This window comes from Danio rerio, chromosome 7 (assembly GCF_049306965.1).
Source record: "Danio rerio strain Tuebingen ecotype United States chromosome 7, GRCz12tu, whole genome shotgun sequence".
NCBI classification, from domain to species: domain Eukaryota; kingdom Metazoa; phylum Chordata; class Actinopteri; order Cypriniformes; family Danionidae; genus Danio; species Danio rerio.
The window spans coordinates 59,343,730-59,362,186 of NC_133182.1; the positions used below are offsets into that span (position 1 = coordinate 59,343,730).

The 18,457-nt window shown below is 39.8% G+C and overlaps 1 protein-coding gene and 1 long non-coding RNA gene across 9 annotated transcripts in view; one reads left to right on the forward strand and one right to left on the reverse strand.

Annotated features, from left to right (window-relative positions):
• LOC137496227 (uncharacterized) overlaps positions 1 to 18,457 on the forward strand; it is a 385,312-nt gene that overhangs the window by 40,054 nt on the left and 326,801 nt on the right. The window contains exon 6 of one of the 7 annotated variants that reach the window (XR_011016417.2): positions 4,213 to 5,394. The exons of the other annotated variants lie outside the window; for them this stretch is intronic. This is a non-coding gene — a long non-coding RNA (uncharacterized lncRNA). Of the gene's footprint in view, positions 1 to 4,212; positions 5,395 to 18,457 lie in introns of those variants that run through there. 7 annotated transcript variants of the gene reach the window in all.
• LOC110439952 (transmembrane protein 236-like) overlaps positions 1 to 18,457 on the reverse strand; it is a 766,382-nt gene that overhangs the window by 16,521 nt on the left and 731,404 nt on the right. The window lies entirely within an intron of this gene.

Below are 18,457 nucleotides of genomic sequence, written 5' to 3' on the forward strand. Positions count from 1 at the left end.
GTCATATTATCACAATTATTCAGCATTTAAACCGCCCAATTATTAATTTATGTTTTAGATAAGTAAATACACTCAAGTACTAGTAAAACAAAACATTTGTAAAACACACAAAGAAGTCTAACAATCCATTCAAATATTATTTCCAGACTTCACACTAAACTGATGATTGTTTACAGGGCTCAAAATTAATTTTTGCTCGGTAGCACCGGTGCTCCTAACTTGAAAAATTTAGTCGCATCAGCCAAAATTTAGTCGCACCCACCAATTATAAGCAACGTTACTACAAATTTTATACAAACAGATTTGTTTCATTTGAAATCAACACTAATCAAACTAACAAGCAAAAAATATATATATGCTTGCGTGAAAAAAATATGTCTCAACGAAATCCCGTTATCACAAGAAAATAAATTTTTAAAAGATACACGGACCGGACACGGACCCTGCATGCACTGCTTGACATGAATGAATCTGTTAATGATATAACTGTGCTGTTCACACGGGTGTTGTCTGATATTGCACTGATGCTTTTGACATGTTCTGTACCCTATTATATGCATATGTCATGTTAATAGCAATACCGGTCTTTTCATGTGTAGCGGTATTAGTTTTCTCAGTGCAAGCCTGTTTGCGATGGTGTATGTGTTGTTAGTACATTTTACATATAGCTGCCACTGCACGGCAGACAGCATCTGGTGATTAATTGAAGAATTAAAGAGAACCTCTCGTGCTACAATTTTTTTTTTTTACCGTAGTAGCTCTCCCTGTCATCCCAAGCCAGAAGGTATTGACTGAGTGATTGACAGCTGATATTTCAGTGCTAGAGCAGTGGGCCTATAAGAAGAGCGCAAAAGCGGGGCAATCATTACGGACTTGGCTTTGTTTATTGCAGCAAGATGACATGACAACTGTTTTAAACCATTAAAACTGAGCACTGCAATTCGTGTTTCAAGGGCAAAGATGCATTCTGCGTGAATGTCTTCCAAATCTGCGCATGTGAGATAAAATTTCGGGCACTTATGCGACCAAAATGGTCGCAATTTTGAGTCCTGGTTTATAAAGCTTGTTTTTCATGCTGTCCCAGGAGAGAGTCCTGAGCTCATAAGATCCTCGAGCCAGGGGCTCCCTCCCGTTCACAAAGCAAGAGGGTAGTTTGAGCTCAGGTAGATCTCGAGAACTCCCCTGCTGTAGTAGCTAAGGAACAGATAGTGATTGCTCTTAAGAGATAACCATTTACTAGGAGCATGTCTATGATGCCAATTTGGATTAGTCAATTAACTTAGGTTGCATGTTTTTTGACGGTGGGAGGAAACCAGAGAACCTGGGGGAAATCCATGTGGGCACGGGGAGAACGTGTAAACTCCGCACAGAATTGTCGGCTGGCTTGGTAAGGACTAGAACCAGAGACGTTCTTGCTGTGAGGCAACAGTGCTAACCACTGGGCCACCGTGCCAACCATCTAGGTTTTACACTAATGTATAGGCTTATATTACAATTTTGAATTTAAAACAATTTATAGGTTACAAACTAAAATTAAGTAACAAATTATGGCTTTGATACAGTTGAAGTCCTAATTATTCACCCCTTTTGCATTTTTTGTTCTATTTTTATATTTCCTAAATAATGTTTAACAGAGCACAGAGTGGGAAAAATAAAATATAGAAAAAACGTCTGTATTTTTAGTGAGTATACTTTTTGCTTTTTTTCTTGCTGTGATAAAACAATATAATTGTAGAGCAACCCAAGTTCTGTTGCAATTAATACTTAACTTTAATTGGTAGAACTGTCCGAGATATGAACAAAAGCAAGTGCTGCATCATTTAGATAAAAAAAAAAATTGATTTAAAAAAAAAATCTTGAAAGGTTATAAAAATCTTTGTAATAAATTTTTAAAAAATAATAAAAAATAATTATTTTAAAAATCTTGAATGATATTAATGATATGACCTACTTCCTGAAACTTTCCACTACTCTGTTTATCTGTCTGATTTTACTGTCTGTTTCCTTTGACCGCCCCCTGTTATTTAAAAGAATATCTCAATAGTGAATGTGTCAGTTATAAAAGACTCAACCGTTTCGTGAGGTGCGCGATGTGGCGCCAGGCGAAAGTATAAATTAGCCCTTAAGATGTTTTTTTTTTTTTTTCTGTAGTTCAGTGGTGCATCTAACCTGTATTTAGTACTGTTCAATTTGAATACATTTATTTTACCAATAATTTTGTGATTTAGCATTTTCTCTTTGTGTTTGTGTGTTTTTGATATTGCATTATAGGTCTTAAATTTAATACTTACTGTTCTTAAAAAGGTCTTAAAAAGTCTTAAATTTGACATCATGATATCTGCATGAACCCTAATAATAACATCAGCCAAAATTTCGCACTTATAAGCACCTTTACTACAAGTTTAATACAAACATATTTATTGCATTTGAAATCAACAGTAATCAAACAAGCAAAAAAAAAAAAAAAAAATTCAATTTTGCAAATTTGCAAGCGTTAGAAAAATGTATCTCAACGAAATCCCGTCATCACAAGAAAATAGATTTTTATAACAAAACTGAGTGACCAAAGCATACACGGACCGCAAACCGGCCTTGCACGGACTGCTTGACATGATTGAATCTGTAACTGATATAACTGTGCTGTTCTCACGGGTCGTGTCTAATATTGCACTGATGTTTTTGACATATACTGTACCTTATTTTATGCATACGTCATGTAGCGATACCGGTCTTTTCATGAGTAGCGGTATTAGTTTACTCAATGTAAGCCTGTTTGCGATGGTGTACGTGGTGTTAAATTTGACAAATAGCTGCCACTTGCACGGTGAACAGCTTATGGCGATTTTATGAAGGATTAAACAGAAGCTTTCGTGCTAGATGTGGCACGCAGTTACCGGAAAATTTCATCCCACAGACTTTTCATAGCGGACTTGAAGTCTTTTATCCACTCTTCGAAAAGTGTAGATGGTGGATTAACATTCAGCACATGATCACTACTAAGATGTGTTATTATTTGTAACTTTAGATGGCATGGTTTCAAAATCAAAATCTGTCAGTGTTATCTTCATTGTCATTTTCAGCGCTTTACGTTTTTCACGGTAGTAGTGCTCTCTGTCATCCCAAGCCAGAAGGCATTGACTGAGTGATTGACAGCTGATATTTCAATGCTAGAGCAGTGGGCCTATAAGAAGAGCGCGGAGGCGGGGCAAGCATTACGGACTTTGCTTTGTTTACTGCAGCAAGTTGATATGACAATGGTTTTAAACCAGTCCTGAGCACTGCGCTTCGCGTTTCAAGTGAAGAGATGCATTCTGCGTAAATGTCTCTGGAATCCGCGCATATGGTGAACATATTGCAGCAAAAAGTGGTCGCACACAACAATTTTATGCACTCGCACAAATGCTCCCAAATATATTTTGAGGTCGCATATATAAAATTTCAGGCGCATATGCAACCAAAATGGTCGCAATTTTCAGCCCTGTTTATACATCTCTGATTCTGAGTATTCTGGCTATTATTGCTCATTAAGATTCATGAAATTGAGCTAATTTCGCTACAGATTATGGTGGAGAATGCGGGCGGTCATTTTAAACGTTTTCTGTGAAGCAAAGTTTTTTATTCCACTGTGATTTTATTGTACTCACCAGCATGACCAAAAGTGTATGCAGCTGGCTGTCTGTCTCTCCACAGCTGGAAGGACGCACGTCTTTCAGCCATTCCCTAGCACACAGATGACTACTGTTAGTGTAACTATTAAACTGCAGTTCACAATATTCAAAATCGATTTTGCAAAGATGCACGTCATGCAAATGATTGAAATATTATCGCGCCTGTCGGAACAGCGATTTCCCTCAGTGCTTCTGAGATAGTTTGGAAAACCTCCAAATCTATCTGTTAAAGGCCTTACTATTGTAACTAGAGTGAGGCTAGGCGCCGTCTGTTTTTTCATATTTCTAGACTATATTCTGTTAGATAATCTGCCTAACGTTTGAACCTTTTGGTCGACCGTAGTCTCGCGAGACGTCTCGTATTTTATGGTTGTTTATCTAATCTATCTAAATGTAATGGTCAGATATCATAAATCAGTGTTACTGCGACACGATATGAGAAGTTGATTTTTACTTAGATTGGTTGGCCCAAAATAGTAGATTTTACAAGTACTGCCTTCATCTAAGGCTTTTATAGCCTTGTGTTTGTGTGGTTATGGTACAGGTTGTCCATTTTGCAAATCAAAAGATTGGGTTCATCTGTCTGACATAAGCTGACCCCTGCTGGAGGACACGTCAGATACCTTGGCCTTGTAACTCGGATTGCAAACCGCAGTGAGGCATCAGCAACAACGTACTCCAAGTAGGATCTACCGTGTCAGCTGGCATTCGGTCAATCTTGGTTAATTACCCTGTCATGATTCCACAGGTGTGCCCGCCTAAGTGAGATTGGCAACCTCACTTTAAAGGCCAGTGTTTCCCCTAGGTTTACAGTTTTAGGGTGGGGGGTCTCGTCTCGGCGTGGCGCGGCGTATCTGTTCGGACTGACACCGACACAAAGGCCGTATTTACACTGCACTGTTCAAGTGACTCAATTCCGATTGTTTTCTTCCATGTGGCACAGATCTGATATGGCCCATGTACTTGTGAGCAGGAATAAATCACATGGATTCCAATTTACTCAAATCAGATTCAGGGCTTGTTCATATGTGGAAATTTATCCGATATGAATCGGATCTCTGTTTTCGTGTCTGCAGTTTAAGCAGGGTGATCAGATTTTCACCTGTCAATGAGAGTCGTGCATCAATAAAAATCGTAGCGAATGACGTCAAGTCTGACACTTTTTTTTCAGGACAGACTTCAGCAGAATCCCAAACCTTAAATCTCATACACGAGGACTTAAACAGCTTTTATTTTGTCATATAGCACAGGCATTTAAGCATGAGAGTGGAATGTCCGCTATGTAACCAATATAAACTAATATAAAACTGGTGCATAGCTACATCACGTGCATAAATCTCGTATGGGACATTACATTAAGATGCCTAAAGGTTTAAAAAAGGCATATATTAAAAGAAAATGGACAAATGAGAACCTTTCTGTCATAAACTATAGTAAAACAGCTTGTAAAAAGCTGCGAACAGATTCCATACAGGAATAGGGAAAAGAGCACTCTTAAATTATCAGCTGTTAGTCAGCGCCCGCTCTTTTTTTTCAGCTAATTGCGTCTTTGCCGTGTGCTCTGTAAATGTAGGCGATCGGAAACGAGTCACTTTTAAAAGATTATATTAGCAGGTCATCAAAAAAATCAGATACAGTCACAAAATCGGAAGTAACCATCAAGATCTGCAGTGTAAGTGCAGCCAAAGAGTCGAGGTGTAAATTTGTTTCTTTTAACGACAGCAGTAAAAAATAAATAAATAAATAAACAAAAAATTATTTGAAGTGTACAACTGTACTGGCTAAAAATGTTAATTTATTTTTATATCGTTTTTTTTTTTCCACAAAGTGTGCAGCTTTTGTCATTGCAGTGTTTCTTGGGGTTAATTGCTTACTAAATAAAGTATACTTTTATACTTGACCTTTACTTAAGTATACTTCTTTTTCCTAAGGGTGTATTTACTGACTTACCAAGATCAGTCTTGTGGAGCCAGGGGGAGTATTGCTGCTCTGACAGCCAAGTTGGGTTAAAGCTAGGGCTGCTCCGATCAGGATTTTTGCAGCTGATATCATTGAGTACCCATTTCTTGTCATGGTGATCGGCTAATACTGAACACCGATTCTAACGCCCTATTCACACGGGGCTTCAGCGTCAACGCTTGACAGAGGGCGTGTCTGAAGTTGGAGCTGAAACGATCGTCATAGAAGCGTCAGCCAATGAAATTCAGTCAGCAATAGGCCACTGTCTGAGCTGGTGTATTTGCATACAGCGATCTGATTGGCTGACGCTTCCGTCGGCGCTTGAAAAGTTGAGCTGGTCCCAACTTCTGCAGCGAGGAATGCTTCTGAAGCGGCGCCGACAGATCCACAATGCAGTTCGGCAACGCCTGACGTCACCCATTCAAAGTGAATGGGAAGCGTTGATGCTGACGCCCCGTGTGAATAGGGCGTAATGCTTCAAGTTTATAATGCTTTGAGCATATCTTCCTCTAAGTATGAACCTTAAGAGAAGATCTAGCCTTACCTAAGAGAACAAATGAAGGATGCTGCATATTATACCTTAAACACGTCTCTTATAACCATCTTATAACCAGGTGTGAGCATGTCATGGCCAGAAGCAGCTTTATAAGAAATAGTTCATCCATTAATTTTACTCTGGCGTAGTCCCTTGGTTATCAGGGGTCACCACAGCGGAATAAACCGCCACAGAAAATAATATAACACAGATATAAAAATTGTGATGAAAAATTACAATGCATTTTGGAAACACTGCAAATGATAAAAGAAGAATTCAACATGAATCAACCAAGAACAAGTTTGGAGCGTATGTTTGATGCATTAAAATTAAAATGCACACCTATGAGACTAAAACTTCTTTACTAAAAGGAAAGAGGTCTATAAACTACTGTTTATAGCAATGAGTGTATTACAAAAATGTATATAATTAAATATTCATGTAAAAAAACAAAACAAATTGTATCTAATAGTTCCAGCCAGCTTTTAGTGAACTTGCAATATAGTCAAAACAGAACTTTCAATTGTTATATATGTAAAGAGGCCTAAATACATGCAGGACCGTTCAAATGTTTTGCTGGTCTCCAACTAATAACAGCAGATCACTCAGAGATAGAGGGATTTGCACTCGCGATATCTTTACTGCTCTATTCAATTAATGCTTAGAACAATACTGTGCCTCTCGCGATCTGTTGTCTTGCACATTCACTCTCGTCGCCGTGATTTCCGAGTATTATAACTTATTTTGGGGGATCACAGGGCCGGTATAAATTTGCGGGAGACTCGCGGAGCTTCTGGGAGAGGTCAGGTTGGATGAGACGCAGGATGGGGGAGAACGCGTCACAGCAGCTCAAAACACTGGAGATACAATGACTGCACTTGCAACAAAGCATGCATCACTCGCGCGGGTCATGCTAATGAACTAAACAGAGGTCCCATCGCATCTGTATATACTTTAGCTGCTGCGACCAAGCACATTACTTACGCCCCCACACGTTGGCCCACTCCCAATTCTACCCCGTAGCCCTTCCCCTTGCCCCTTCCCCTCGTTTTGCGCGTCAAGGGGTAGGGGTGTCCCAATTCTCTTTAGCTTGAAGGCGTAGGGCTAAGGGGAAGGGGTGAATAGCCCTTCGAACAAAGATTTTTCAGGACCACACTCGAAACCAAGGGATCAGAAAATTTCCCAGAACACACCAGCCACAACGGCAGATAGTTACACCCGGAAGTAAGGAGATCCACAAATTAGTATTTTGTTGTTACAAATTACAAATGTTTACAAGAGACAAACACATGTTTGAATATATTCCTGGCGACGTAGGTGTTTTACCGTCATGCTTTAAAAAAAACCCCCGCTAAAATAAAAACCGGTAAATTTCGCAATCTATAGTCCATAATCATAACTCCTGTATAGCAGTCCCACAGCATTCTGTCACTCGATGACACTCGAATACTCTGTCGAAAAGTCTAATGGCCAGGATTGGGCTTTTTACGGTGTCTGCTATAATGTTAATGTTGTTTTTGCTGTGTTTACATAGATAAATATGGCCACTGTGTTAAATGCGCAGTATTATGATCTTAGTGTCGCATCAGACCGTTATGAAAACACAACATATGCCTTCAGTGATTTCCTGAAGATAAATACCAATAAATAACTCGACTGGAATAACTACAGCAGTCGCGATCGTCTAATCTCATATTTTCTAATCTCATATCGTATCAGAGATGGCGATGACATATGATGACGAGTGCAGGTGCTGTAGTGCTGTCCCAATTCTTAGGGGTACGTTTTGAAGCCCTTCCCCTTCACCCTCGGTTTTAAGGGCCAGGGGGAAGGGGTAGGGGTACAAAAAAATAAAATTGGGATTGGGCCATCTTTTACCTTTGTTTTGGCTGCTGCAGGCTATGCATAATATACGTAAGTGCACGTGCGTCTTGGGTCCTGTCAAACGTGGCACACAGTTTCATTCCCATTCAGCATACAGTGGCTGTGTAGAACTCCACTGTGGGCGATTCAGAGAGCAGAAATATGTAATGGAGCGACCATGTAGAGACCGAAATCACATGCCGTTGTGTAAATAAGACATTACATACGGCTATTTAGCTCGTTTATTAAAAGAAGTTGTGATCTGGTGCTATGTATAAAATACAATTAACTTGACCTCAAGGGGGGCGGGAAGCCCCCCCCCCCCCAATATAATGGTGGGGAAAACACTGTGGGCCTAGAGTGGCACCGGAATCTTCAGGCGAAACCCAATTTTGAATCGTGCCAAGTGGTCGGTGACCTCATTGAGTGTTACGTGTTGTGCTAGAGGCCCATACTGTTTGAGAGTTTGCATCTGGTTGCAGTGTGTGCAAGTAACCTGATCGTAACTGCAGTAGGCGTTGGGGAAAGTCTAGCCAGATAGCTCATCATTGCGATTTTCATCTGGATGCCTTTTAACTCACCATCAAAGGTCAAGAAGCATGTAAAGCCTAGTCTGAACCTGAACCACAATAGGACTATTCACGTTATTCTTTGCCGACGAGCGGGCGCAGCCATTTGAATCTTTTTGGCTCAAGACTTCCGGTCTCGTTGTATCAGTTGCAAACTGATATTTTCCTATTATATTAGTCTACTTAGTCGGTATAGTAATGCAAACATTTGTTTGTAGAGTAAGTAGTTTGACCGTTTTCTGCCGTTTATTATTCCTAGTCATTTTTCCCATAGGCGACTGATGCGGAAGTTCTGAAACAATCGTGAAAACAGGCGCACTTCCGCATTTTAGAATAAGGTCAATAGACCCTCTGTAGAACCTCTATGTTTCTCTGTACACTCATTTATTCCAGTGCTATGCTGTTTTGTTTAGCTTATCGTAGCGCTATCGTTTAGCGTAACGTAGAAATCAACTATTATATAGCCACCCTAGTTCAACATCACAGTGTCTGGCCCACAGTGGTTTTTAAAAGGACCAACGTCTGGCCTGTACATTTTCCCCCAGCTGATGACCCTGTCAGCCTAGTAATGTATATATGTTAGACTGGTCAATAAGTCATGCTATAACCACGTTGGATTGTGGATGTTTTGCCTCACAGAAAAGGTCAATTTAACGTTGGAGCCTTGCTACAAGCTTTACTTGAACAAGTTTCCTAGAGATGTATATCAACGAAGTAGAACTACTTCACTACTGTACTTAAGTACTAAAAGGCTGTATCTGTACTCTACTGGAGTATTGTTTTTTTACTCCTCCTTCCACTTTTACTTCAGTACATATTTTCGATGAGTTTAATACTCCGATAGATTCTTTATGTGCTGCGTCGTTACTCGTTACTAGGGGTGTCAAAATTATTTTTATCGGTTCAGCAAGAGATCACAACCGGTTATTACGCACTGACGTCATTTATCTCCTATGCGCGATGTCACAGTAGAATGCTATGGTAAAGGAGGCGAGGCCGAGTGTCGCTCTTACTACAATGAAGGTGGCACAGCACACGAGCCGCTATTTCACTACTAGGGTGAAATGCTGTAAGAATCCACCTGTGCCTCTCTCTCTCTCTCTCTCTCTCTTACTTTGGACATTTGACCCGCTGACCTGTTTGTGAGGTCACTTTTCCTCTCCACTTGACTGTTCAAGCGATACTTGTGGATCAAGACACGAGCGTGCCTGTGGTACAAGTTTTCTCCACTGTTTCTTTCACGGATTACCTGTGATATGCGCGTATTATGCGCATATAGAGTGTAACCGTAGCAGTTTTTTCACGCCATCGGTAAACAGCGATTTAATTTCTAAAGCCGATCGCAGCCCTTTCTGTTGAGCAGGGTAAGACAATAACCAATCATAGGGGTGTTAGACCTCGCCTGTCAGCGCTCTAAAAGCAAGCAGGATGATATTTACATTAGTTTATTAGCTATAAATGCTCACGCTGTCTTCTGTGCATGTGTTGGAGTTTTGTTTGATACTTTCAGAAAGAGTGTTGTCTTTGAGCAGGTCAAATTAAGGGTCTGCTGTATTAAAGAACAAAATTGTATTACAAACAATATATATAAATATATTTATAGATTTTGATCAAAAAAAAAAAAATCTTGTGTTGTGAAGAAAAAATAGAATTATGTATGGAAAGCATCGTCAATCCACCGAGATATCGAAATGAACCGAATCGATGGCATGATAATCATAACCGAACCAACCCGTCAGACCAGTGTAGATTCACACCCCTACTCGTTACATTTATAGACCTTTTTCTTGGTTGCTGCATCGAGGGCGCCATAGCGACCAGCGTCTTCCGGTAGAATGTTTTGAACATCCGCTTACAGCGTTTACAACTGGTAATTTGCAATGCGAAAATGGGCTTCAATAGCGTTTTGAGTGGATTACAGAGTGTTTTTGTGACACACAACTTTAAAAGGTGTGTGTTAAAGCTGTTATAATCTGTCAGATCTGTGATTCAAGCGCGAGAGAAAAACAGTATCGTAAGCCATGTTTCTTTTCATACTGCTTAATCACGTGCCCCCCCCCCCCCAAAAGATATTTAAACTAAACAAAAGAATATGGTGTCTTTTGACTGCTTTTTTTTTTAATAACGACGTTACACAATACATAATATGTATTTTTAATTTCAGTACTTGAGCAGTAAACTTTGAAATAAACTACTTGCAATACTGAAGTACAAAAAGTGTTGATACTTCCACTTAAGTATGGTGCTTAAAGAGCACTTCAACTTCTACTCAAGTCACTTTTTTTAAAGAGCACTTGTAGTTTTAGCTAAGTCTGTGTCTCTAGTACTTTATCATTGTTCGAAATTAACCTTTTTGCTGGGTAAGACTGGTGCTCCTAACTTTAAAAATGTAGGCGCATCAACCAAAATTTAGTCTAACTTATAAACACAGTTACTAAAAGTTTTATACAAACATATTTATTGCATTTGAAATCAACAGTAATCAAACTAACAAGCAAAAAAAAAAAAAAAAATGCAAATTTGCAAGCGTGAGGAAAATGTGTCTCAACGAAATCCCGTTATCACAAGAAAATAGATTTTTATAACAAAACTGAGTGACCAAAGCATACAGGGACCGCAAACCGGCCCTGCACGCACTGCTTGACATTATTGAATCTGTAACTGATATAACTGTGCTGTTCTCACGGGTCGTGTCTAATATTGCACTGATGTTTTTGACATATACTGTACCTTATTTTATGCATACGTCATGTAGCGATACCGGTCTTTTCATGAGTAGCGGTATTAGTTTACTCAATGTAAGCCTGTTTGCGATGGTGTACGTGGTGTTAAATTTGACAAATAGCTGCCACTTGCACGGTGAACAGCTTATGGCGATTTTATGAAGGATTAAACAGAAGCTTTCGTGCTAGATGTGGCACGCAGTTACCGGAAAATTTCATCCCACAGACTTTTCATAGCGGACTTGAAGTCTTTTATCCACTCTTCGAAAAGTGTAGATGGTGGATTAACATTCAGCACGATCACTATTAAGATGTGTTATTATTTGTAACTTTATATGGCATGGTTTCAAAATCAAAATCTGTCAGTGTTATCTTCATTGTCATTTTCAGCGCTTTACGTTTTTCACGGTAGTAGTGCTCTCTGTCATCCCAAGCCAGAAGGCATTGACTGAGTGATTGACAGCTGATATTTCAATGCTAGAGCAGTGGGCCTATAAGAAGAGCGCGGAGGCGGGGCAAGCATTACGGACTTTGCTTTGTTTACTGCAGCAAGTTGATATGACAACGGTTTTAAACCAGTCCTGAGCACTGCGCTTCGCGTTTCAAGTGAAGAGATGCATTCTGCGTAAATGTCTTCGGAATCCGCGCATATGGTGAACATATTGCAGCAAAAAGTGGTCGCACACAACAATTTTATGCACTCGCACAAATGCTCCCAAATATATTTTTAGGTCGCATAAATAAAATTTCAGGCGCATATGCAACCAAAATGGTCGCAATTTTCAGCCCTGTTTATACATCTCTGATTCTGAGTATTCATAATTGATGATAGCTGGTTATTATTGCTCATTAAGATTCATGAAATTGAGCTAATTTCGCTACAGATTATGGTGGAGAATGCGGGCGGTCATTTTAAACGTTTTCTGTGAAGCAAAGTTTTTTATTCCACTGTGATTTTATTGTACTCACCAGCATGACCAAAGGTGTATGCAGCTGGCTGTCTGTCTCTCCACAGCTGGAAGGACGCACGTCTTTCAGCCATTCCCTAGCACACAGATGACTACTGTTAGTGTAACTATTAAACTGCAGTTCACAATATTCAAAATCGATTTTGCAAAGATGCACGTCATGCAAATGATTGAAATATTATCGCGCCTGTCGGAACAGCGATTTCCCTCAGTGCTTCTGAGATAGTTTGGAAAACCTCCAAATCTATCTGTTAAAGGCCTTACTATTGTAACTAGAGTGAGGCTAGGCGCCGTCTGTTTTTTCATATTTCTAGACTATATTCTGTTAGATAATCTGCCTAACGTTTGAACCTTTTGGTCGACCGTAGTCTCGCGAGACGTCTCGTATTTTATGGTTGTTTATCTAATCTATCTAAATGTAATGGTCAGATATCATAAATCAGTGTTACTGCGACACGATATGAGAAGTTGATTTTTACTTAGATTGGTTGGCCCAAAATAGTAGATTTTACAAGTACTGCCTTCATCTAAGGCTTTTATAGCCTTGTGTCTGTGTGGTTATGGTACAGGTTGTCCATTTTGCAAATCAAAAGATTGGGTTCATCTGTCTGACATAAGCTGACCCCTGCTGGAGGACACGTCAGATACCTTGGCCTTGTAACTCGGATTGCAAACCGCAGTGAGGCATCAGCAACAACGTACTCCAAGTAGGATCTACCGTGTCAGCTGGCATTCGGTCAATCTTGGTTAATTACCCTGTCATGATTCAACACGTGTGCCCGCCTAAGTGAGATTGGCAACCTCACTTTAAAGGCCAGTGTTTCCCCTAGGTTTACAGTTTTAGGGTGGGGGGTCTCGTCTCGGCGTGGCGCGGCGTATCTGTTCGGACTGACACCGACACAAAGGCCGCATTTACACTGCACTGTTCAAGTGACTCAATTCCGATTGTTTTCTTCCATGTGGCACAGATCTGATATGGCCCATGTACTTGTGAGCAGGAATAAATCACATGGATTCCGATTTACTCAAATCAGATTCAGGGCTTGTTCATATGTGGAAATTTATCCGATATGAATCGGATCTCTGTTTTCGTGTCTGCAGTTTAAGCAGGGTGATCAGATTTTCACCTGTCAATGAGAGTCGTGCATCAATAAAAATCGTAGCGAATGACGTCAAGTCTGACACTTTTTTTTCAGGACAGACTTCAGCAGAATCCCAAACCTTAAATCTCATACACGAGGACTTAAACAGCTTTTATTTTGTCATATAGCACAGGCATTTAAGCATGAGAGTGGAATGTCCGCTATGTAACCAATATAAACTAATATAAAACTGGTGCATAGCTACATCACGTGCATAAATCTCGTATGGGACATTACATTAAGATGCCTAAAGGTTTAAAAAAGGCATATATTAAAAGAAAATGGACAAATGAGAACCTTTCTGTCATAAACTATAGTAAAACAGCTTGTAAAAAGCTGCGAACAGATTCCATACAGGAATAGGGAAAAGAGCACTCTTAAATTATCAGCTGTTAGTCAGCGCCCGCTCTTTTTTTTCAGCTAATTGCGTCTTTGCCGTGTGCTCTGTAAATGTAGGCGATCGGAAACGAGTCACTTTTAAAAGATTATATTAGCAGGTCATCAAAAAAATCAGATACAGTCACAAAATCGGAAGTAACCATCAAGATCTGCAGTGTAAGTGCAGCCAAAGAGTCGAGGTGTAAATTTGTTTCTTTTAACGACAGCAGTAAAAAATAAATAAATAAATAAACAAAAAATTATTTGAAGTGTACAACTGTACTGGCTAAAAATGTTAATTTATTTTTATATCGTTTTTTTTTTTTTCCACAAAGTGGGCAGCTTTTGTCATTGCAGGGTTTCTTGGGGTTAATTACTTACTAAATAAAGTATACTTTTATACTTGACCTTTACTTAAGTATACTTCTTTTTCCTAAGGGTGTATTTACTGACTTACCAAGATCAGTCTTGTGGAGCCAGGGGGAGTATTGCTGCTCTGACAGCCAAGTTGGGTTAAAGCTAGGGCTGCTCCGATCAGGATTTTTGCAGCTGATATCATTGAGTACCCATTTCTTGTCATGGTGATCGGCTAATACTGAACACCGATTCTAATGCTTCAAGCTTTATAATGCTTTGAGCACATCTTCCTCTAAGTATGAACCTTAAGAGAAGATCTAGCCTTACCTAAGAGAACAAATGAAGGATGCTGCATATTATACCTTAAACACGTCTCTTATAACCATCTTATAACCAGGTGTGAGCGTGTCATGGCCAGAAGCAGCTTTATAAGAAATAGTTCATCCATTAATTTTACTCTGGCGTAGTCCCTTGGTTATCAGGGGTCACCACAGCGGAATAAACCGCCACAGAAAATAATATAACACAGATATAAAAATTGTGATGAAAAATTACAATGCATTTTGGAAACACTGCAAATGATAAAAGAAGAATTCAACATGAATCAACCAAGAACAAGTTTGGAGCGTATGTTTGATGCATTAAAATTAAAATGCACACCAATGAGACTAAAACTTCTTTACTAAAAGGAAAGAGGTCTATAAACTACTGTTTATAGCAATGAGTGTATTACAAAAATGTATATAATTAAATATTCATGTAAAAAAACAAAACAAATTGTATCTAATAGTTCCAGCCAGCTTTTAGTGAACTTGCAATATAGTCAAAACAGAACTTTCAATTGTTATATATGTAAAGAGGCCTAAATACATGCAGGACCGTTCAAATGTTTTGCTGGTCTCCAACTAATAACAGCAGATCACTCAGAGATAGAGGGATTTGCACTCGCGATATCTTTACTGCTCTATTCAATTAATGCTTAGAACAATACTGTGCCTCTCGCGATCTGTTGTCTTGCACATTCACTCTCGTCGCTGTGATTTCCGAGTATTATAACTTATTTTGGGGGATCACAGGGCCGGTATAAATTTGCGGGAGACTCGCGGAGCTTCCGGGAGAGGTCAGGTTGGATGAGACGCAGGATGGGGGAGAACGCGTCACAGCAGCTCAAAACACTGGAGATACAATGACTGCACTTGCAACAAAGCATGCATCACTCGCGCGGGTCACGCTAATGAACTAAACAGAGGTCCCATCGCATCTGTATATACTTTAGCTGCTGCGACCGAGCACATTACTTACGCCCCCACACGTTGGCCCACTCCCAATTCTACCCCGTAGCCCTTCCCCTTGCCCCTTCCCCTCGTTTTGCGCGTCAAGGGGTAGGGGTGTCCCAATTCTCTTTAGCTTGAAGGCGTAGGGCTAAGGGGAAGGGGTGAATAGCCCTTCGAACAAAGATTTTTCAGGACCACACTCGAAACCAAGGGATCGGAAAATTTCCCAGAACACACCAGCCACAACGGCAGATAGTTACACCCGGAAGTAAGGAGATCCACAAATTAGTATTTTGTTGTTACAAATTACAAATGTTTACAAGAGACAAACACATGTTTGAATATATTCCTGACGACGTAGGTGTTTTACCGTCATGCTTTAAAAAAAACCCCCGCTAAAATAAAAACCGGTAAATTTCGCAATCTATAGTCCATAATCATAACTCCTGTATAGCAGTCCCACAGCATTCTGTCACTCGATGACACTCGAATACTCTGTCGAAAAGTCTAATGGCCAGGATTGGGCTTTTTACGGTGTCTGCTATAATGTTAATGTTGTTTTTGCTGTGTTTACATAGATAAATATGGCCACTGTGTTAAATGCGCAGTATTATGATCTTAGTGTCGCATCAGACCGTTATGATAACACAACATATGCCTTCAGTGATTTCCTGAAGATAAATACCAATAAATAACTCGACTGGAATAACTACAGCAGTCGCGATCGTCTAATCTCATATTTTCTAATCTCATATCGTATCAGAGATGGCGATGACATATGATGACGAGTGCAGGTGCTGTAGTGCTGTCCCAATTCTTAGGGGTACGTTTTGAAGCCCTTCCCCTTCACCCTCGGTTTTAAGGGCCAGGGGGAAGGGGTAGGGGTACAAAAAAATAAAATTGGGATTGGGCCATCTTTTACCTTTGTTTTGGCTGCTGCAGGCTATGCATAATATACGTAAGTGCACGTGCGTCTTGGGTCCTGTCAATCGTGAAAACAGGCGCACTTCCGCATTTTAGAATAAGGTCAATAGACCCTCTGTAGAACCTCTATGTTTCTCTGTACACTCATTTATTCCAGTGCTATGCTGTTTTGTTTAGCTTATCGTAGCGCTATCGTTTAGCGTAACGTAGAAATCAACTATTATATAGCCACCCTAGTTCAACATCACAGTGTCTGGCCCACAGTGGTTTTTAAAAGGACCAACGTCTGGCCTGTACATTTTCCCCCAGCTGATGACCCTGTCAGCCTAGTAATGTATATATGTTAGACTGGTCAATAAGTCATGCTATAACCACGTTGGATTGTGGATGTTTTGCCTCACAGAAAAGGTCAATTTAACGTTGGAGCCTTGCTACAAGCTTTACTTGAACAAGTTTCCTAGAGATGTATATCAACGAAGTAGAACTACTTCACTACTGTACTTAAGTACTAAAAGGCTGTATCTGTACTCTACTGGAGTATTGTTTTTTTACTCCTCCTTCCACTTTTACTTCAGTACATATTTTCGATGAGTTTAATACTCCGATAGATTCTTTATGTGCTGCGTCGTTACTCGTTACTAGGGGTGTCAAAATTATTTTTATCGGTTCAGCAAGAGATCACAACCGGTTATTACACACTGACGTCATTTATCTCCTATGCGCGATGTCGCAGTAGAATGCTATGGTAAAGGAGGCGAGGCCGAGTGTCGCTCTTACTACAATGAAGGCGGCACAGCACACGAGCCGCTATTTCACTACTAGGGTGAAATGCTGTAAGAATCCACCTGTGCCTCTCTCTCTCTCTCTCTCTCTCTCTTACTTTGGACATTTGACCCGCTGACCTGTTTGTGAGGTCACTTTTCCTCTCCACTTGACTGTTCAAGCGATACTTGTGGATCAAGACACGAGCGTGCCTGTGGTACAAGTTTTCTCCACTGTTTCTTTCACGGATTACCTGTGATATGCGCGTATTATGCGCATATAGAGTGTAACCGTAGCAGTTTTTTCACGCCATCGGTAAACAGCGATTTAATTTCTAAAGCCGATCGCAGCCCTTTCTGTTGAGCAGGGTAAGACAATAACCAATCATAGGGGTGTTAGACCTCGCCTGTCAGCGCTCTAAAAGCAAGCAGGATGATATTTACATTAGTTTATTAGCTATAAATGCTCACGCTGTCTTCTGTGCATGTGTTGGAGTTTTGTTTGATACTTTCAGAAAGAGTGTTGTCTTTGAGCAGGTCAAATTAAGGGTCTGCTGTATTAAAGAACAAAATTGTATTACAAACAATATATATAAATATATTTATAGATTTTGATCAAAAAAAAAAAATCTTGTGTTGTGAAGAAAAAATAGAATTATGTATGGAAAGCATCGTCAATCCACCGAGATATCGAAATGAACCGAATCGATGGCATGATAATCATAACCGAACCAACCCGTCAGACCAGTGTAGATTCACACCCCTACTCGTTACATTTATAGACCTTTTTCTTGGTTGCTGCATGGAGGGCGCCATAGCGACCAGCGTCTTCCGGTAGAATGTTTTGAACATCCGCTTACAGCGTTTACAACTGGTAATTTGCAATGCGAAAATGGGCTTCAATAGCGTTTTGAGTGGATTACAGAGTGTTTTTGTGACACACAACTTTAAAAGGTGTGTGTTAAAGCTGTTATAATCTGTCAGATCTGTGATTCAAGCGCGAGAGAAAAACAGTATCGTAAGCCATGTTTCTTTTCATACTGCTTAATCACGTGCCCCCCCCCCCAAAAGATATTTAAACTAAACAAAAGAATATGGTGTCTTTTGACTGCTTTTTTTTTTAATAACGACGTTACACAATACATAATATGTATTTTTAATTTCAGTACTTGAGCAGTAAACTTTGAAATAAACTACTTGCAATACTGAAGTACAAAAAGTGTTGATACTTCCACTTAAGTATGGTGCTTAAAGAGCACTTCAACTTCTACTCAAGTCACTTTTTTTAAAGAGCACTTGTAGTTTTAGCTAAGTCTGTGTCTCTAGTACTTTATCA